Source organism: Macrobrachium nipponense, chromosome 33, assembly GCF_015104395.2.
Source record: "Macrobrachium nipponense isolate FS-2020 chromosome 33, ASM1510439v2, whole genome shotgun sequence".
Classification (NCBI taxonomy): Eukaryota; Metazoa; Arthropoda; class Malacostraca; order Decapoda; family Palaemonidae; genus Macrobrachium; species Macrobrachium nipponense.
In genome coordinates, this window is record NC_087219.1 from 59,988,589 (window position 1) to 60,004,714 (window position 16,126).

A 16,126-nucleotide genomic window follows, 5' to 3' on the forward strand; every position below is an offset into this window, starting at 1 on the left:
TTTCGATGATTCGAGCCGCCCTTGAAAGATCCGATGCTGCAGCACGCGTTCGGTTTGTTTCTTGCAGTGCCGGAAACGCTCACTAACGATGTTTTCTTGAATGATTTCTAATGAGAGACGAACTTGCGTTGTCGTAGGAAAAAGACACGGTCGGTTTTGTTTCTTGAAGTTATTCACTAAACAATGATACTAAGTTGCTTGAAGATCTGTTGCTTTCGTCGTCGTTGAAGAGTTCTTATTGTTTTCTGAAGTCGCTCACTAACAATGATACTATGTTGCTTGAAGAATCTGCTGCTTCCGTCGTCGTTGACTTCTTATGATACATGATTTATTATTCTGGTTTTTCTTCGTAGGACGTTGTAGAGTTCTTCTGGTACGCTGGCACCCAAATATTAGGGCTTGTGCCTTGTATGATAAGGCGCCCTATGAGGTAATGTTAGACTAGCGATAAACTTACGCTAAGTCGGTTGGTATTGCACTTCCATCTTCAATGGAGTGTCTGGGGTTTTGTAGATCACTTACGAAGTCGGTATTATCTTTACGACGATGTGTTAAACTCATGGTTCGGTGAGGTTCTTGTAGAAAACACTAAGTATAAAAATAGATATATTCTTGAAGTTTTACATGCTGAAGATCAGATATGATTGTACAAGTCTTCTATGACGATAGCTTGATCGCTTCTGCCAATGATGATGGCTAATCCTATTCCTCTACATGATAAAGCTTAGGTAAAGAGGTACAGGTCTTCTAATGACGATAGCTAACTCTGTTCTGCTGTCTACCATCTCTGTTACAAGTTATGAAGGAACAGACAGTAGTTCGAACATATGAACATACATACAATGACATAGTTTCATACGAACACACAATCAAATGAGACACACTAGAGATCACGTAGGCCGTTTGAATTATAGGTCGGGGTAGTTGTCTCAAGCAGGGAGCTTGGACTGTTTCCAAAACAAATGAATGACCACAGATGACGGCCATGTCAACTTAGCCTACATACTTATTGTATACGTCATCTTTAGCGTCTCTAGTCTGATCACATTCCTGCAAGCAATCTGGTTGACCTCTTTAGTTTAGACTTTTATATATATGGACTAACATTCCATATTTTTATTATGTAAACACTACATATATTATATATATATATATATATATATATATATATATATATATATATATATATATATATATATATATGTTTCATTCGCCCGTTGCTATGAACAAAAGAAAAATAATAATTCTACAATTTTATTATAACGAAATGTTCCAAAAGACCCAAGATCGCGTAGAAGAAAAACTAATTATCGAAAATTAAATGACAACAATTGTAGGTATATTTGCTGACAGAAAATCCTTCCCTCTGAGAAGAGACAGAATAATCTTTACTCATAAAATTCCTTCTACGATCTGAAAGCGTAAAATAGGAAACTGTTCTTTCTGTCTTACACTATTCAATAATTCAATCTCACACTCCTAACTCTCCCTCTCTCTTGGGGGTCAGTTTGACTTCTGTGTGTAACTCGAGGTTCCAGAGTCCTAGGAACGCCTTTGACTCCCTCAGTGCCGCCGACTCTTCTTTCTGTTCAATTGTGACTCCTGATATTCGTCAGGTCTGTTCCTCGTGAGATTCAATGTGACTTTGCTCTCATCAGAACGTGATGTGACTGGGACATCTATGCCAATAAAAGGGAATATATTTCATAGAACAGCCTTAGGATGTGGCTGGCTCATATTCTTAAGGGAAACTATATTTTCAAACTAACTCGACGTTCCTAACCTCGATTCTCACGAAAAGGCGGCACATGGTGACCCTTCTTTCTGCCAGATTCATTTGAACAATAAATCATGAAGGAAGTATTTTCGACGTCAATCTTCAGGAAACTTGGTTTATAAGGAACATAAATAAAAATGATGATGTGATAAAAACAATAGATTTCTATTTCTGGAGCAAGATATGACTGTAACATCCATACCAATAAAATCAACATTCCACTGGAAGTCATGATTAGGCAACTAAATGTATTTCACAGAAACAGCCTAAGGTCACTGGGGGCACATTCTCATTGAAACGAAAGAGTCGTTGGAAGAGAAAACAGCTGTTTTGCTCAGAGGGTTTACATAGAGAATATTGAGCCTGGTCCTGCCCAAATCTCCTCCCACCCGCCTCTTCTCCAAACTACTAGATGAGAGAGAGAAAGAGAACATTGCAATCGCTCCACGAGAGAAAAGGCCTCATCATTGGGGGGGCAAAAAACATCATATTTGCATACGAATCAATGGGTGAAGAAGTCAGGCCATAAATAATCCTCATTTTTCAAAATTAAATGAGTCTCTCCTCTTCTATTAGTTTTGTCTTGTGTCTGTACTTTTTAGTCTTGCTTTCTCAGTCTTCTTTTTGTTGCAATGCATTTCCGTTTACAGGAAAAAAGAAAAAACAGGATAAAGGGAGGAAAACGAAATTCTATCCATAATAAAGAGGAAACTTGGGAGGTGGAGATAAACACACAATACGAACCGAGCGATTTCATCATAGCAGTCATTTTCGTTGCCGACAAAATCCATCTTAGGGGGAAATATTCGCGTGGTTTCTGCAGTTCTCGGGAGATAAACACCTTTAGCAGGATTACAGTTAATGAAGAGGAGATCGAGGACTCCAGTCACACTTCCAGAGGGGGTAAAAGTTCCTAAAGAATCAATTTGCCGACGATGGACGTCGTGATCGAGTGATCAGGAATTCAGGAAACGAGCCGAGTCTGTGGCTTCGTGCTGTATTTCTGGGCTATCCCCTCCCCGGTGTTTTTGGTTTTCCAGAACATAATACATGATTTTTTCCTCAATTTCAATTCTACTTTATTATAGGTTATTATAAAGGTCTGTAGAAGAAGGCAGTTACTGGCAGACAAACTACATACCTACTCGTTTCATATTAAGCCACAAATATCTCTTAACGTCTCAATTATCAGACGTTTGGTTCATGAAACGTTATCCTAAACGTTTGTGGAAATCGAGAGGAGATGAATGTCTTTCTGGTCTGATTATAAAAAATCCACATTAACAGAAAACTACTAACATTTTACTTTTATTTTCTGATGGTAAATACAATGCTGTACATCATTCATCAATGGCTACAGCTGTTGCTTCTGTGCCAGTTTTGGGAAACCAATCAATCAGTCAAGGTAACGCCCAGGGTACTTAGGATAAAGAGCGCTCCTAGAAGCGTAAAGTTTCAATCAGGGATTGAGGAAAGATTCTGGAAAGCTGGAAGGAATAATAATAATAATAATAATCAATAATAATAATAATAATAATAATAATAATAATAATAATAATAATAATAATAACTGTTTTTAAGGCATTCAATTAATATAGTCTCCTCTCTATTCGTCTCATAGATTTGTTTCCATTAACGCGTAGATGGTGTCTGAAGTTTCATAAGGACAGGAATATAAACTTTTCCTCTTGTTTTGGCTTCATTACCTCTTAAAACTAAGACAACAGGAAAACTTTATAAGTCTCTTCTTCCTCTTCCACCAATTAATTTCTCCTTCTTAGGCAAAAAAGCTAATAGGAAAAAGAAAAAGGAAAAAAGAATAATTCTACTGACAACGGTGTTCGAGTTCTCTATATATAGTTAATATTGATAAAGGTTGTAGCCTCTATCTCCTGTTTCTACCACCTTCACTTCTCCTTCGTGGACAAAAAAAAAAAAAAAAAATCTCAAACAAAACTAGGAAAAAAAGAACAGTTGCTTTGGCAGCGGCGGCGCCTCTCACAAAAGTCGCCCAAGAATAATAATAAAAATAACCTTCCTTCGCCTTTCCAAAGTTCTTATTGGTTGATGACGGAGCAGCTGGCCACTGTTCATTTCGCTGAAGGTTTTCCATCCCTGGTTTATCCTTCAGTGAATAAGGTCAAACATTCTTCTTCCTCGTTAGGGAATCTGGAATCTTGATCAAAGGCGGGTGGCTCTTTTGTTATGATTCCTACTGAGGAAATTCGGAATTTTTGGGACTGATTAATAGAGTGTCTCTCTCTCTCTCTCTCTTAATTTATCCTCTGTTCCAAACGTTTATATATCTATGTATATATAAACAGTACACACACACAACTAGTATATATAAATATATATATATATATCTATATATATATATATCTATATATATATATATATCTATATATATATATATATAAAATTGATTAATTAAGTATATATTAAAACCTTACCAAAATAATGACAAGAGCGAAACAATGCAATATAGAAAACCCCTCTAAATGATTTCAGAGAATGAAAAAGCAGAAGGGAGAAATGGAAAATACATTGAAATTTCTCAGCGATTTCTCAAACGATTCCTCAAAATGAAAGGAAAATGTTCCCTGATATCTGATTAGAGAAAAAGCGGGGCAATTTTCCCCACAACGCGGAGGGTCACGGACTTTTGGCGAATGGAAGTCTTGTTCGGCGGAATTTTCAAAACTTTTCAATATGTTCCTTTCATGGAAAGCCGATCTCATAAAAATCATTTGACGTTATAATGGAAATATGAAAGACTCTCCTACGAGGATAAAAAAAAAAAAAAAAAAAAAAAAAAACCGAGACATCTTATTATAAGATAAACACAAGAAAGACAAAGACACGATGTTCCAATAACGGTTTGATGTGATGGGACAAAAATCTATATCAGCAAAGTCATTCTTCTAAAATGTTATGATGTATCTTTGTTCATCATTTACGATGATTCCATTGATTCAGGACACTTGGTTAATTGGTTAATCAGTCAGCAGAATTTCGTAAAAAGGGTGGGAAAATAATTTCCAATTTACAGTAGTGCAATGAAGTTTTACTTAACACAGACACCGAGGTCGTTAAATGCCGATGGTCCGCGTAGATTATTCCGGCCTTATGAGAGAGCACACGCCCTTAGATAAGAGTGGCCCTTGAGTGATGGTCAAGTGTTGAGGAGAATAAGAGGCCTGGTTTGGACAAATGGACTCAGATCAGAAAATTCTGAAAATATGTTAACAGATCAGCAAGAAAACAATTGACAATCAAACCACACGAAGTTACCATAGAAATTTTTGAAGTTTTCTGTAGATTCTCAGGAAAATGATAACGATAGACACTAACACACTCACAAAAACTTAGATCATTAAATAAAAGTGGAAAAATAAAAGCAGAAACGGAAATAAGACGAAATATCCATTGAGGCTGTAACGAGTTGGCGAGGTCCAACGTTTTTCCCTTTATGTTGGGGCTGATGGATACATTCCCGGGATCAGAGTTAAAAGTTGCATCATTTTCCCCAAAAAAACCTCTGTAATGGACTTGACTTCCTCTTCCACCCAGGTGGATTCGAGTGAGGTGGTAGGCCATAACCATCATGAAAAGTCCTTTCCTGTTTTTTTTTCTCGCTGTTAATGTATCGGAAACTATAGGATCCTTTCAGCATGAAATGTTCATTGGGATATCTTCACCACAGATACCTGCATTCGACTGCACAGTATTCTCACACAGGTTTTGTTCCAGTTTTTCATTTTATTCATTATCTCTCTATGAAATCAGGTGCGTCCCTCATTTTTTTCTCTCGTTCTGTGTCACTTGAAACCAATATAAAATCATGTTATGTTGCTGTAGTTATTTTTTTAATGTGTTTCTCAATTTCCTTTTCCGTCATCACTGCTTTCCAAGTTGGGATTGCAGCATTCTCTACTTCCAAAAAGATATATAATAATAATAATAATAATAATAATAATAATAATAATAATAATAATAATAATAATAATAATAATAATAATAATAATAATAATAATATTGTTTTATTAAAAATTATCGCTGCATTAATTTTATAGAGGTTCTTCTCTATTTTTCTAATTGTAGTTTTCTCATAGTTGCTTAAACTGGTGAGCACGCACCGAAGGTTGGCATGTCGAATATCAGGAAACAATCAATGTCATTTTATTTCAACGCCTGCGGAGTTAGTTAAGATTTAAAAATCAATCTGAATTTCATACATACGAGCAATCTACTGGGCCATTCACATATCTATAAAATTATATACGTATTTATTTTCGCTCATCATCGAACATAGCAATTTATATCTCATTAATATAGTTTCCTAAAATTTTAAATTTAAGGTTTGCTGGGATTTTGAAACATGAAGGAAACCATCAGATATTAGAAGGAAATGTTTACATCACAGGGTCATCAATAAACTTTGTTGCTCATACTGCAAAGTTTGCTCTCTCTCTCTCTCTTCTCTCTCTCTCGTCTCTCTCTCTCTCTCTCTCTCTTCTCTCTCCTCTCCTCCTCTCTCTCTCTCTCCAGGTAAACTAAACCTCGTTGGTACAGGGAATTATTCACATGGAAATATTACAATTCTTCTGATATATACTTCTCGCTTTTGTTTGTAGATTCAAATCTCCCTTCTCGGGAACTATTATTTCTATATCTCTGGATGATTTAGGTATTTTCTCTTCCCTTTCTCTCCTACTTTCTCTCGGCATTCGTCAGCCATGGAAGAAAGGGAGAACGTTTCAATTATTCTTAGAAGCTATTTGGAAATCTAAACAGGAATCATGAACGAAGATTACTAATATTTCCCGTCATTAATTGATGCAGGAATTCCGACTCCTCATCTTTCAGCATTGCAAATGAATATTTATTGGTTCCTGGAGCTTCTGAATCAATAATCTTTAGTAGGAATCAGTTACTCCTTCGATGAGCCTAGGACCTAGACCTAAGACTTGTCATTTTTTTTATTGCAGCCTTGATATGAGTCGGGCCAAGCTGCAAGAGTTTCGAAAAAAGAAAGTTGGCTTCTAATTTTAAATGATTTCTTAGTATGTATATTGACATCTCATTTACTCTCGATATAAAAATACGTCAAATTTCGGCTAAAAAAATAATTAATCTTCCATTTCAGAGCAACGAACCTTTGGCGCGACTCAGCCAGGATCCTGTTTCCAGTTCCGCGACGATGAAGCAAACGTCCCAAAGACCTTCTGAGGCCAAGAAGGCTTCAAGTGGAAGGAGCAAAATAATCACACATTATGGGCCTTGAATCGTCGTCGTTCTCCTCAGAGCATTTGAAGTTTTATGTTGATTATTATTAAAAGGCTTTTCATCTCCTCGAACTCTCACAACCCAAAAGGGGGAAAGAGGAAACTCAATGGGTTCCTCACTCGGAGGAAAAGGATTAGCTAAGGAAGGAAATTCTCTCCTCTGGAGGACAAAAGGTCCTTTTGTGTTGTCCCCAAATGTCAAGACTTTCCCGGGGACTGGAGCGAAGTGGAATATGCAAATTGAATTACGATCGTTCTTTTCATAAGAAGCTTTATTAACCCTAAGAGATATATACAATATTGATATTATCTCTTTCATGATTTCCTTACGATATTACGTATTACTTGAAAGTGTGTTGTGTTCTCTGAATAGAGAATTGAGTAGTGAAGGTTATTACAATTTGTGATATATAGTGGGTGTTACTATGTTCATACATACATACATACATACACATAAATATCTAGACGAACATTCACCTTCACTAATCCATATTACGTTTTTTTTAATTATATATCTTACAAAGAATAGTTTTCCAACTTCATTACATGTTGAGGCTTTTATACCTTCACTGACTATCCCCAGCGCAGGCAGTCTCGCTTCTCACTACAAATATTTCCTCCCGGAGAGAGAGCATTATCCCTTGACCTTTGGCGGAGGAATTCGTTCTTATGTTATTCAAATGCCGGGAATAAGTCTCTCTGTCAATTGAAAAGGGATGGCATTCCTACATAGAAATATAAGTAAGAAAATGATTGCAAAATATCTTGGTGCACAGATTGATTAAATGACATGAATACCTGTGCAGGCTTTGGATATGGCCAAAAAAAAAAAAAATGATGGTGTTACATCACGAAGACATTCCTATCTCTCCCAAAATTCAAAACATTGTTACTAGATACAAGACCCACCTTTGGTCAAATTATCGTCAAAATCCACGCATAACATTTTGCGTAATCTCAGTAACGAACAGACAGGACAGACTAGCAGGCAAGCAAAGTCAAGACAAATTGAGGTGCACAAAGCAAGCCAAGAAGGACAACGGAAACAAAAGCACGCAGAGCTTTTGAAGGCACTTGGCACCTGGAAGTTTATTCCTGACGATGTTTTCTTCCTGATTCTTTCATTCCTGTTTTTTTCTCAGAAGATGAAATCTTTTATTTAACTGTTCAGTTTTTCTGGGTGGGAAGAAATCACAGGGATATTTGCTTGTAAACATATACGTATCACACACACACACACACACACACAGATATATATATATATATATATATATATATATATATATATATATATATATATATATATATTTATACGTATATATAATAACGGAGCCACCGACTCCGTTATTCTTTTGGTAGCGAAAGCCATAGCAGCAGTCACTGGGTTTTGGCAACACTTTCTCTCTCTCTCTCTCTCTCTCTCTCTCTCTCTCTCTCTCTCGACTGGCAACAGGTCTCTCTCTTTCGTCAACCTCCCTCCATTTCGTTAGGTCATCAGATAAGAGTCGGAACTACAAACATATACATTTATAAAAGCAAAGTATTAACTGAATAACTCAGATTCTTACAGGATGACTAAATGGAATGATAATTCAAAGTCCAGATAACTCAGATAACCCCCCGGTAATTAACCGTCTATTCAGTAACTAGTCAACATCATTTATCTAAAGAATTATCCCGCTCTTCTCCAATCATAGTTCCCCCCACCAGAACCACCTGTCAGGAGACAGAACATTCTGATAAGCCCAAGAACACAATCAAAAGATCACATAAAAACAGTTTATTTCTGAAATAAATATTCAAATACAATCCAGCCACACTTTGGCTAAAATAGATATAAATACACTCACCCATCTCAGCCTAGAATCTCCAAGCACTTTTCACAAAACAGAAAAAACGTTGGCAGAGCCATCCCGGCTCTTTCTCTCCCCGTAAGAGACTCTATGGTTCTGGCTAATTACATGCTATTATGAACGGACATAGCTCGTACGGACGCACGAATTCGCACCCATCGTTTCACGCCTGAAACTGCCAGAAAACCAGTTTCAAAGTCACCTCTGACGAACGCCCATAACAACAGAACGAACGTTGACCTGCTTAGGTAAGGATCACACCACCCCAAGACCTATCAGCATTTCTAAGCTGAGATGTTCTCTGTCCCCATGGGAAGCTACAAACGATGTCAAAACACGTGACATACAACAATGTCTCATACATATCATATCACATCATATTATCAGTCTTTATATGTTATATATATATATATATATATATATATATATATATATATATATATATATATATATATATTATTTATATATATATATATATATATAAAATACACCTGTCATAAAGAAAGTGAGATATATAAATGTACAAATATTCTTTGACATAACAAAACTAGAAAGTAAAATTTCGGAGGTGTCCATTATTTTTCCAGTTTGTTGGTGTTGCATTATCTTTTCCGTATATTCAAACTAATCCGATTTGTAAATATCTAACTGTCATATATACTGAAAATATATCCTTAATAAAAGCTTCAAATTGACACAGAAAGAGAAAGTGTTGGATGCACCAGATTTCATTGGGAGGATATTTGAAAAAAAAAAAAAAAAAAAAAAAAAAAAAACTAAAAGTGAAACGAAACAAACCTATGTTTAGAATATTGTGCAGTCAAATAAAGCAGGATCTCTGTTGAAGATATTCAGATGAACTTTTCACATTGAAAGGATCGTATAGTTTCAGATATATTACCTACGATAAGAAAAACAGGAAAGAACTTGTCATATCACATATGGCCTCACCTCTAACCCGAATGCATCTAGTGGAAGAGGAAGTCAAATCCACTACCAAGCATTGCAGAGTTTTACTTTTTCGGGGGAAAAGATGCAACTTTTACTTTTATCCCGGGAATGCATCTTTATCAGCTATGTGGATATTCCGTCATTTTTTTTTCTACTTGTTTTACTTGTATTTAGGCATATATGTTTGTGAATGTTTGTGATTTGCGTATATTTGCGTGTACAAGTGTGTTTTTTTTTGTAACCTTCACATTTCTGAGAAACTAGAGAAAACGTAAAATTTTCCACCGTAACTTCGTGCGGTTTGATTGACAGTTGTTTCTCGTCGGATCTGTTGACATGTTCCAGAATCATCTGGTCTGAGTTCATTTGTCCAAACCAGGCCTCTTATTCTCTCAACACTTGACCATCACTCAAGGGACGGCCCTTATACAAAGGCGTGTGCTGGCATAAGGCCTCAATAATCTCTTGACCACTGGAATGAAATGACATCAGCTTCTGAGTGACCTGATACTTATGATAAGTCCTTTTGGGCGGAAAGGATAAAAGATGTTTCTTGTAGTAATTCATAGTTATTACTAACTTGAGAAATTCTTTTCTTAAAATACATTTTCTCTAAACTTATACATCACAAATATATCTGTTTGAATGACCACGTCAGCGTCAATTAAAGGTTGTGATGTAATTCCCTTTTATAAACAGATATTTATTTAATAAAACATATATATATATATTATATATATATATATATATATATATATATATATATATATATATATATATATATATATATATATATATATATATATATATATATATATATATATATATATATATATATATATAAGTGTGTGTGTGTGTGTGTGAAGGGCAAACAGCGTGAAAGAAGGAAGACACACGAAACGGCTGAGCAGATCCAAAGAAGAAAAGACGACCATTAATTTTATCTCCAACGACCAGATGAACCGTTACTCTTTCTTCTTCTCTTTACTGACGACGGAAGAAGCGAAAATGGATCTCCTCTTTATCGTATCTCGTTTCATTCTCCTCCTCACTTGATGATCAAGATGATTGATTTACTTAGTTTTTTCTGATGATTCCTTTGCTGCGGGATCAAAAGAAGGTGGAAGACGGTTTCTTCAGTTCTCAGCCGAAATTGCAAACATAAAAACTAATTACAGATATACTTTTAAGGTATATCTTAATTCCTCTTTGAAGATGAATGCAATGGAAGGAATGCATAGAATTACTTTTCTAACTGACAGGCCACCTGCAGCAATTTCTATCCAGAAAATATAAATGATCCGAGGCGGCCCTTATGCCAGCAACAGGTTCCTTACCCTAAAGGCGACCCCTTAATATAGACGACTAAACCATTAGGATGCCTGAAATGGACCTTCGGTTCCTTCCTAAATCAAGAAAGGCCAGATAATGGACAATTTAAATACCCCTAAACATCGTAGTAGCAGCATAAAAGGTCGAATTCCAAAAGATATATCATAGAATTATCAGCCTAACGAACATCACTACTGAGGATGTCTTGCAATTGGAACTTCTTCAGAGTTCAAGCGAAGATACAATGCATCACTACCCTGATACTATTCTCCTTTTGCTTTCCAATAAATTTCAATGAATATTGATTTATTCATTTATTTATTTCTTATGTTTTCATGCGAGGTCTCTTCCCAATGAACACCATAATATTCTTCGGAAGCTTCTTGAATTTCGAGTAATGGTCCTTGTGGGGGTCCTGTTCCATATTATGAATACGGTTTCATCTTCTGAATAATAATAATAATAATAATAATAATAATAATAATAATAATAATAACTAATAATAATAATAATAATTTCTTGTCGAAAGGAATCTCGGGAAAGGAATACAAGCATGTTTTTGTCCTTGCGTGCTTGAAGTGCATGCAATTCGAATTACCAAGACAATTATCTGTCCATGCTTGCATGCTTTCCTCTCCTTTGTTCCTGTTCCACAAAAGGGAACGGAACAGAGAGAGTTCCAATGGTTCTCTCTCGCGGAACAACAGAACGAGACGAACGAGGCCTCATTCCTTTACTTGACCGACTGTTTGCGTGAATAATTTTCTCTGAATTAAAGTAACCTATTTATCTTTTAATATTTCAAATATCATCATAATAACAGACTGCTTGCATGATTAAGCTGATAAAATCTGTCGCATAAATGATCCAGATTTCGTATCACAGTCATCAAAGGGAATAAACATCAATTATAAACACGAATGACATCACGGAGATCTCTGGAAATGTAACGCTAAGTAATTAGAACGAAATGACGATTCCCAGAGACTGATATTGAAAGGACTCTTTCATTAAATAGTCTAAAATAACAAGAAAATATAAATTTTAATCCAAAGCTTTGCGATTCCAGAGAAGCAATGTCATGTCTTCAGGAACCCAAAGTCAAGTTCAAGGATGTGAAATCGAACAAGTTTTAATCCTAATAATTACGATTTTAATGAAGTAATGATAATGTCCTCAGTCACCCCAAATGAAAGTCATGTATTCGGATATGTACCGTCATGGAATGAGTGGAAATGATAATAATGACAGCTCGTTACAATGTCAGAAAAATCCTCCTACAAAGACGCCTTTTCAGAGCAGCTTTTTAAATCTGAAGAGAAAAAGGCCCAGAAATACAATTAGGAGGTTTAGGAGGGAACACATGATTACCACGACCTCTCTCTCTCTCTCTCTCTCTCTCTCTCTCTCTCTCTCTCTCTCTCTCCTTCTGTCATTAACTGGATTGGACTTAAGGATCGTTCAAGTCAGGTTGGGCGGGGAATTGCATTTCCGAGGTAGGAAAGAGAGGAAGAGAGATGTTGCCAAACTTTCTCAGTTTCCTCACAAGAGGGCGTGTGATCATCGTCGTAGTGCCTCTCTCTCTCTCTCTCTCTCTCTCCCCTGGGATTTTGGCTCATCCTATTGCCTAATTAGGGGTGGGGTCATTAATCTCTCAGTGCCTATATTAGCTGCTAATTGAGCCATCCATCTAATGCTTATGCGCCAGAAATCACCTTCAGAGTTTGAAGCGAAAATAAAGTCAGATAAAAACTATTGATTCTGAAAGGACACAAAAGGAAGCAGAGTTTCATATTGGAGCGAATTAATTAAATAATGAACTGCATTTGTATTATTCAGGATGTAAAATATTGTGAATGTATTCAACTTGACCTGGCTCTGACCTGTGATGCTATAAAGGGGGGTCCACAATTCAAGAAAAACAGGACAAAAACCTACGTTGGTAACTTATTGTAGATTTATAACAAACATGCTGAAAACGTGGCAACAATAATAAACGGCATCTCTTTGTATACATATCACTACATAGAATGCTATTGTAATACATATTACATACATGTTGAAAACATGTGAACAACCATAAGTAGCAACTTATATACACATACTGCGAAAAATGTTGAAAATATGTCAGCGACTGTAGTAGCATCTTATCATATACTTAACACAAACCATGTTGAAAAACATGTCAACAACCATAAGAAGGCATATTTAGAATACATATTACAAAATAGTTGAAAACAGGTTAACAACCGCCGTAAATGGCTTGTTATTGTATATATTAATGCCAAAAAAACATATTGCAAATATGTCAATGGGCATAAGTGGCATTTTATCATATACATAATTATCACAAACATTTTTGCCACCAGCAGAAAAAGAAAAAAATCCAGAGCGAAATCCAAGAACAATTTGAGAAAAAATAACATTTCATCAAAAAGACTAAGATCTTATCCGGGGAAATGTGATGCCATTAACAGCGCCACTTTTCAAATTAAAGGGAAAGACTTTATTTTTATTCCTTCTTTTTAATCTTAGTTGATGAAAATATCCTGGGAAATGAAATTCATATTCATATCCTCTTCCTGGAAATGAGCATAACTGGCAGGTTTACTTCTGCTATTCTTCATAATCTTGGCGCTGGAAATATTATGAGTTTTTTCATAAGCTTCAGTATTTGAAGTTTAGTCTCGATAATTGCCCATTAAGATTCACCCCCTTTTTTATTCCAGGTTTGTTGACGATACGTTCGGCCTCTTTAAAAGTGAATATGAAGTTGACCTCTTCGTAGAATATGCCAATGCAATACATCGAGCATAAAGTTTACGGTCGAAAAAGAGGCGAACGACCGTCTACCATTCCCTGGACGTTTTAGTTTTCAGAGAAAACGACTGTTTTAATACCACGATTTTTAGGAAGAAAAACTTTTACTGGACTTGGTACCAACTTTTATAGCTCCTGTTTTATGAATTTTAAGTCCAATTCTGTTTCTACCCTTCTCCACCGAGCACTTGTCCTTACGTCAAACTGGGTCCTTTTCCATAACGAAATAACTCTTTTAATTGACTTTTTTAACAATAACTGTTTCCCTGCTAAGCAATTTATAGGAAATTAGATCACCTACTGAAAAAACATTTCATTGTTAAACCAAAAGTTTTAACTGTCCCTAAAATGAAGTTCTATGCATGCTTTCCATTTACTCATGACATTAAATTTCACAAAAAGTTCACAGAAATCATTCAGGAACATTTTCATGCCATAAACGTAAAATTAATCCTAAGAACCCTTTCACCATCGGTTCCCTCTTTACCTCAAAGGAGCGATTATCGCCTTATATGTCCTCTGGTGTTATTTATCAATATACTTGCCCTGAAAGTCAAACAGGGACCTATGTGGGATCCACCAGCAGACTCCTTAAGGTGTGTATCGATTCTCATCGTGGCATAAGCTTCCGTACTGGCAGCAGGATTGCAAACCCAGAACACTCCAATATTAGAAATCACTCCAAAATATGTAAAACATATTTTTGTATTTTAGGCCATACCACCAACCCGCACGACCTTGTTATTCTAGAATCGCTCTTTATTAAACAACTTGTTCCGACGTTGAACACCCCATACGTCTTCCTCCCCTCTGTATTTGTCTTCACTTGTGTTGTTTATTTGTTTTTATGTTTACGTTTAGTTTAACGTTGTCACTCCTCTAGGTCGGTCCTTAACTTCTTGTTCTGTAACTGTTCACTGCTGCTTTCAATCTTTTGTCAAATTTTGCTTGTTTTATGTTCAATTATATTTCATTTTAATGTATGTCCTTTTAATAATTTAACTTTCTTAATTTTAATGTGTATATCTTGTACTCTCTCTCTCTCTCTCTCTCCTCTCCTCTTCTTCTCTCTCTCTCTCTCTCTCTCTCTCTATAATCCCTTTTTTTCTTTTATATTTCGTATTCCTAACTCATTCTACCATTTCAGAATAAAACCATAAAGAGAATATAAAGAATCAGAAGACATTCAAGAGTTAGAAATGACACCATAAAGGAAATGACTTTATTCCACTTGAAAATGAGATAATGATGAAGGGTAGATGGAGATGGCTTGGACATGTCCGTCTCCCTACCCTTGTGAGAAGGGTCCTTGGCAGTGTCACCTGGGGACCTTCCTGGGGACCCCAGGAGAGTTGAGGAAGAATACCCAAACCCAATTGGAGATAGAGAGAGTTATGAGAAGGGAGGCTGGAGAGTAGTGGAGATTTGTGGAAGACAAAGCACAGGGAAGAAAGAAGTGAGTGGCGCAATGTCACGGTGGCTATTTGTCTCTCGGAGAGTGAGTGACGATGATGATGATGATATATAGAATATAGAATTTGGGCCAAATGCCAAGGATTGGAACCTATGAGGTCAATCACCGCTGAAACGGAAATTAACACAAAAGGTCTGAAAGCTGTAACAGGAGATACCTTTGGCAGTTGTACTCTGACCCTAGGGGACACTGCAAAGAACCTCAAGTAATGCCTACAGTGCACTGCCTAAGGTACACTGATGGCACTACCCATAGAGAGAGATTATGGTGAAATGGAGTTTAATGAGGAATATATATATTAAAATATTTTACACAAAAAAAAAAGTGTTAAAAGTAAAAGGAGGGAAGAAGAAAATTATAAAGAGTTGAAAATGTAAAATTAAAGTTACTTTTACCAAGAAATGTGACTAACTGAAAAGGAAGAAATATAATTCCTCTCAACTGAATTATTTTTCTTCAGGCAAATTGGGACGAAATAGAAGCGCTAATCTTTTCCCATTATTAAGATAAAAAAGTAAACAACAAGACCAAATTTCCTTCGTAACCTTCATCTCCAACTTTCCTCTTTCAAAAAAGGAAAAAGAAAAATTGAATCAAGCTCGAGAATTTAAATTAGACTTAGAAGGAGCGG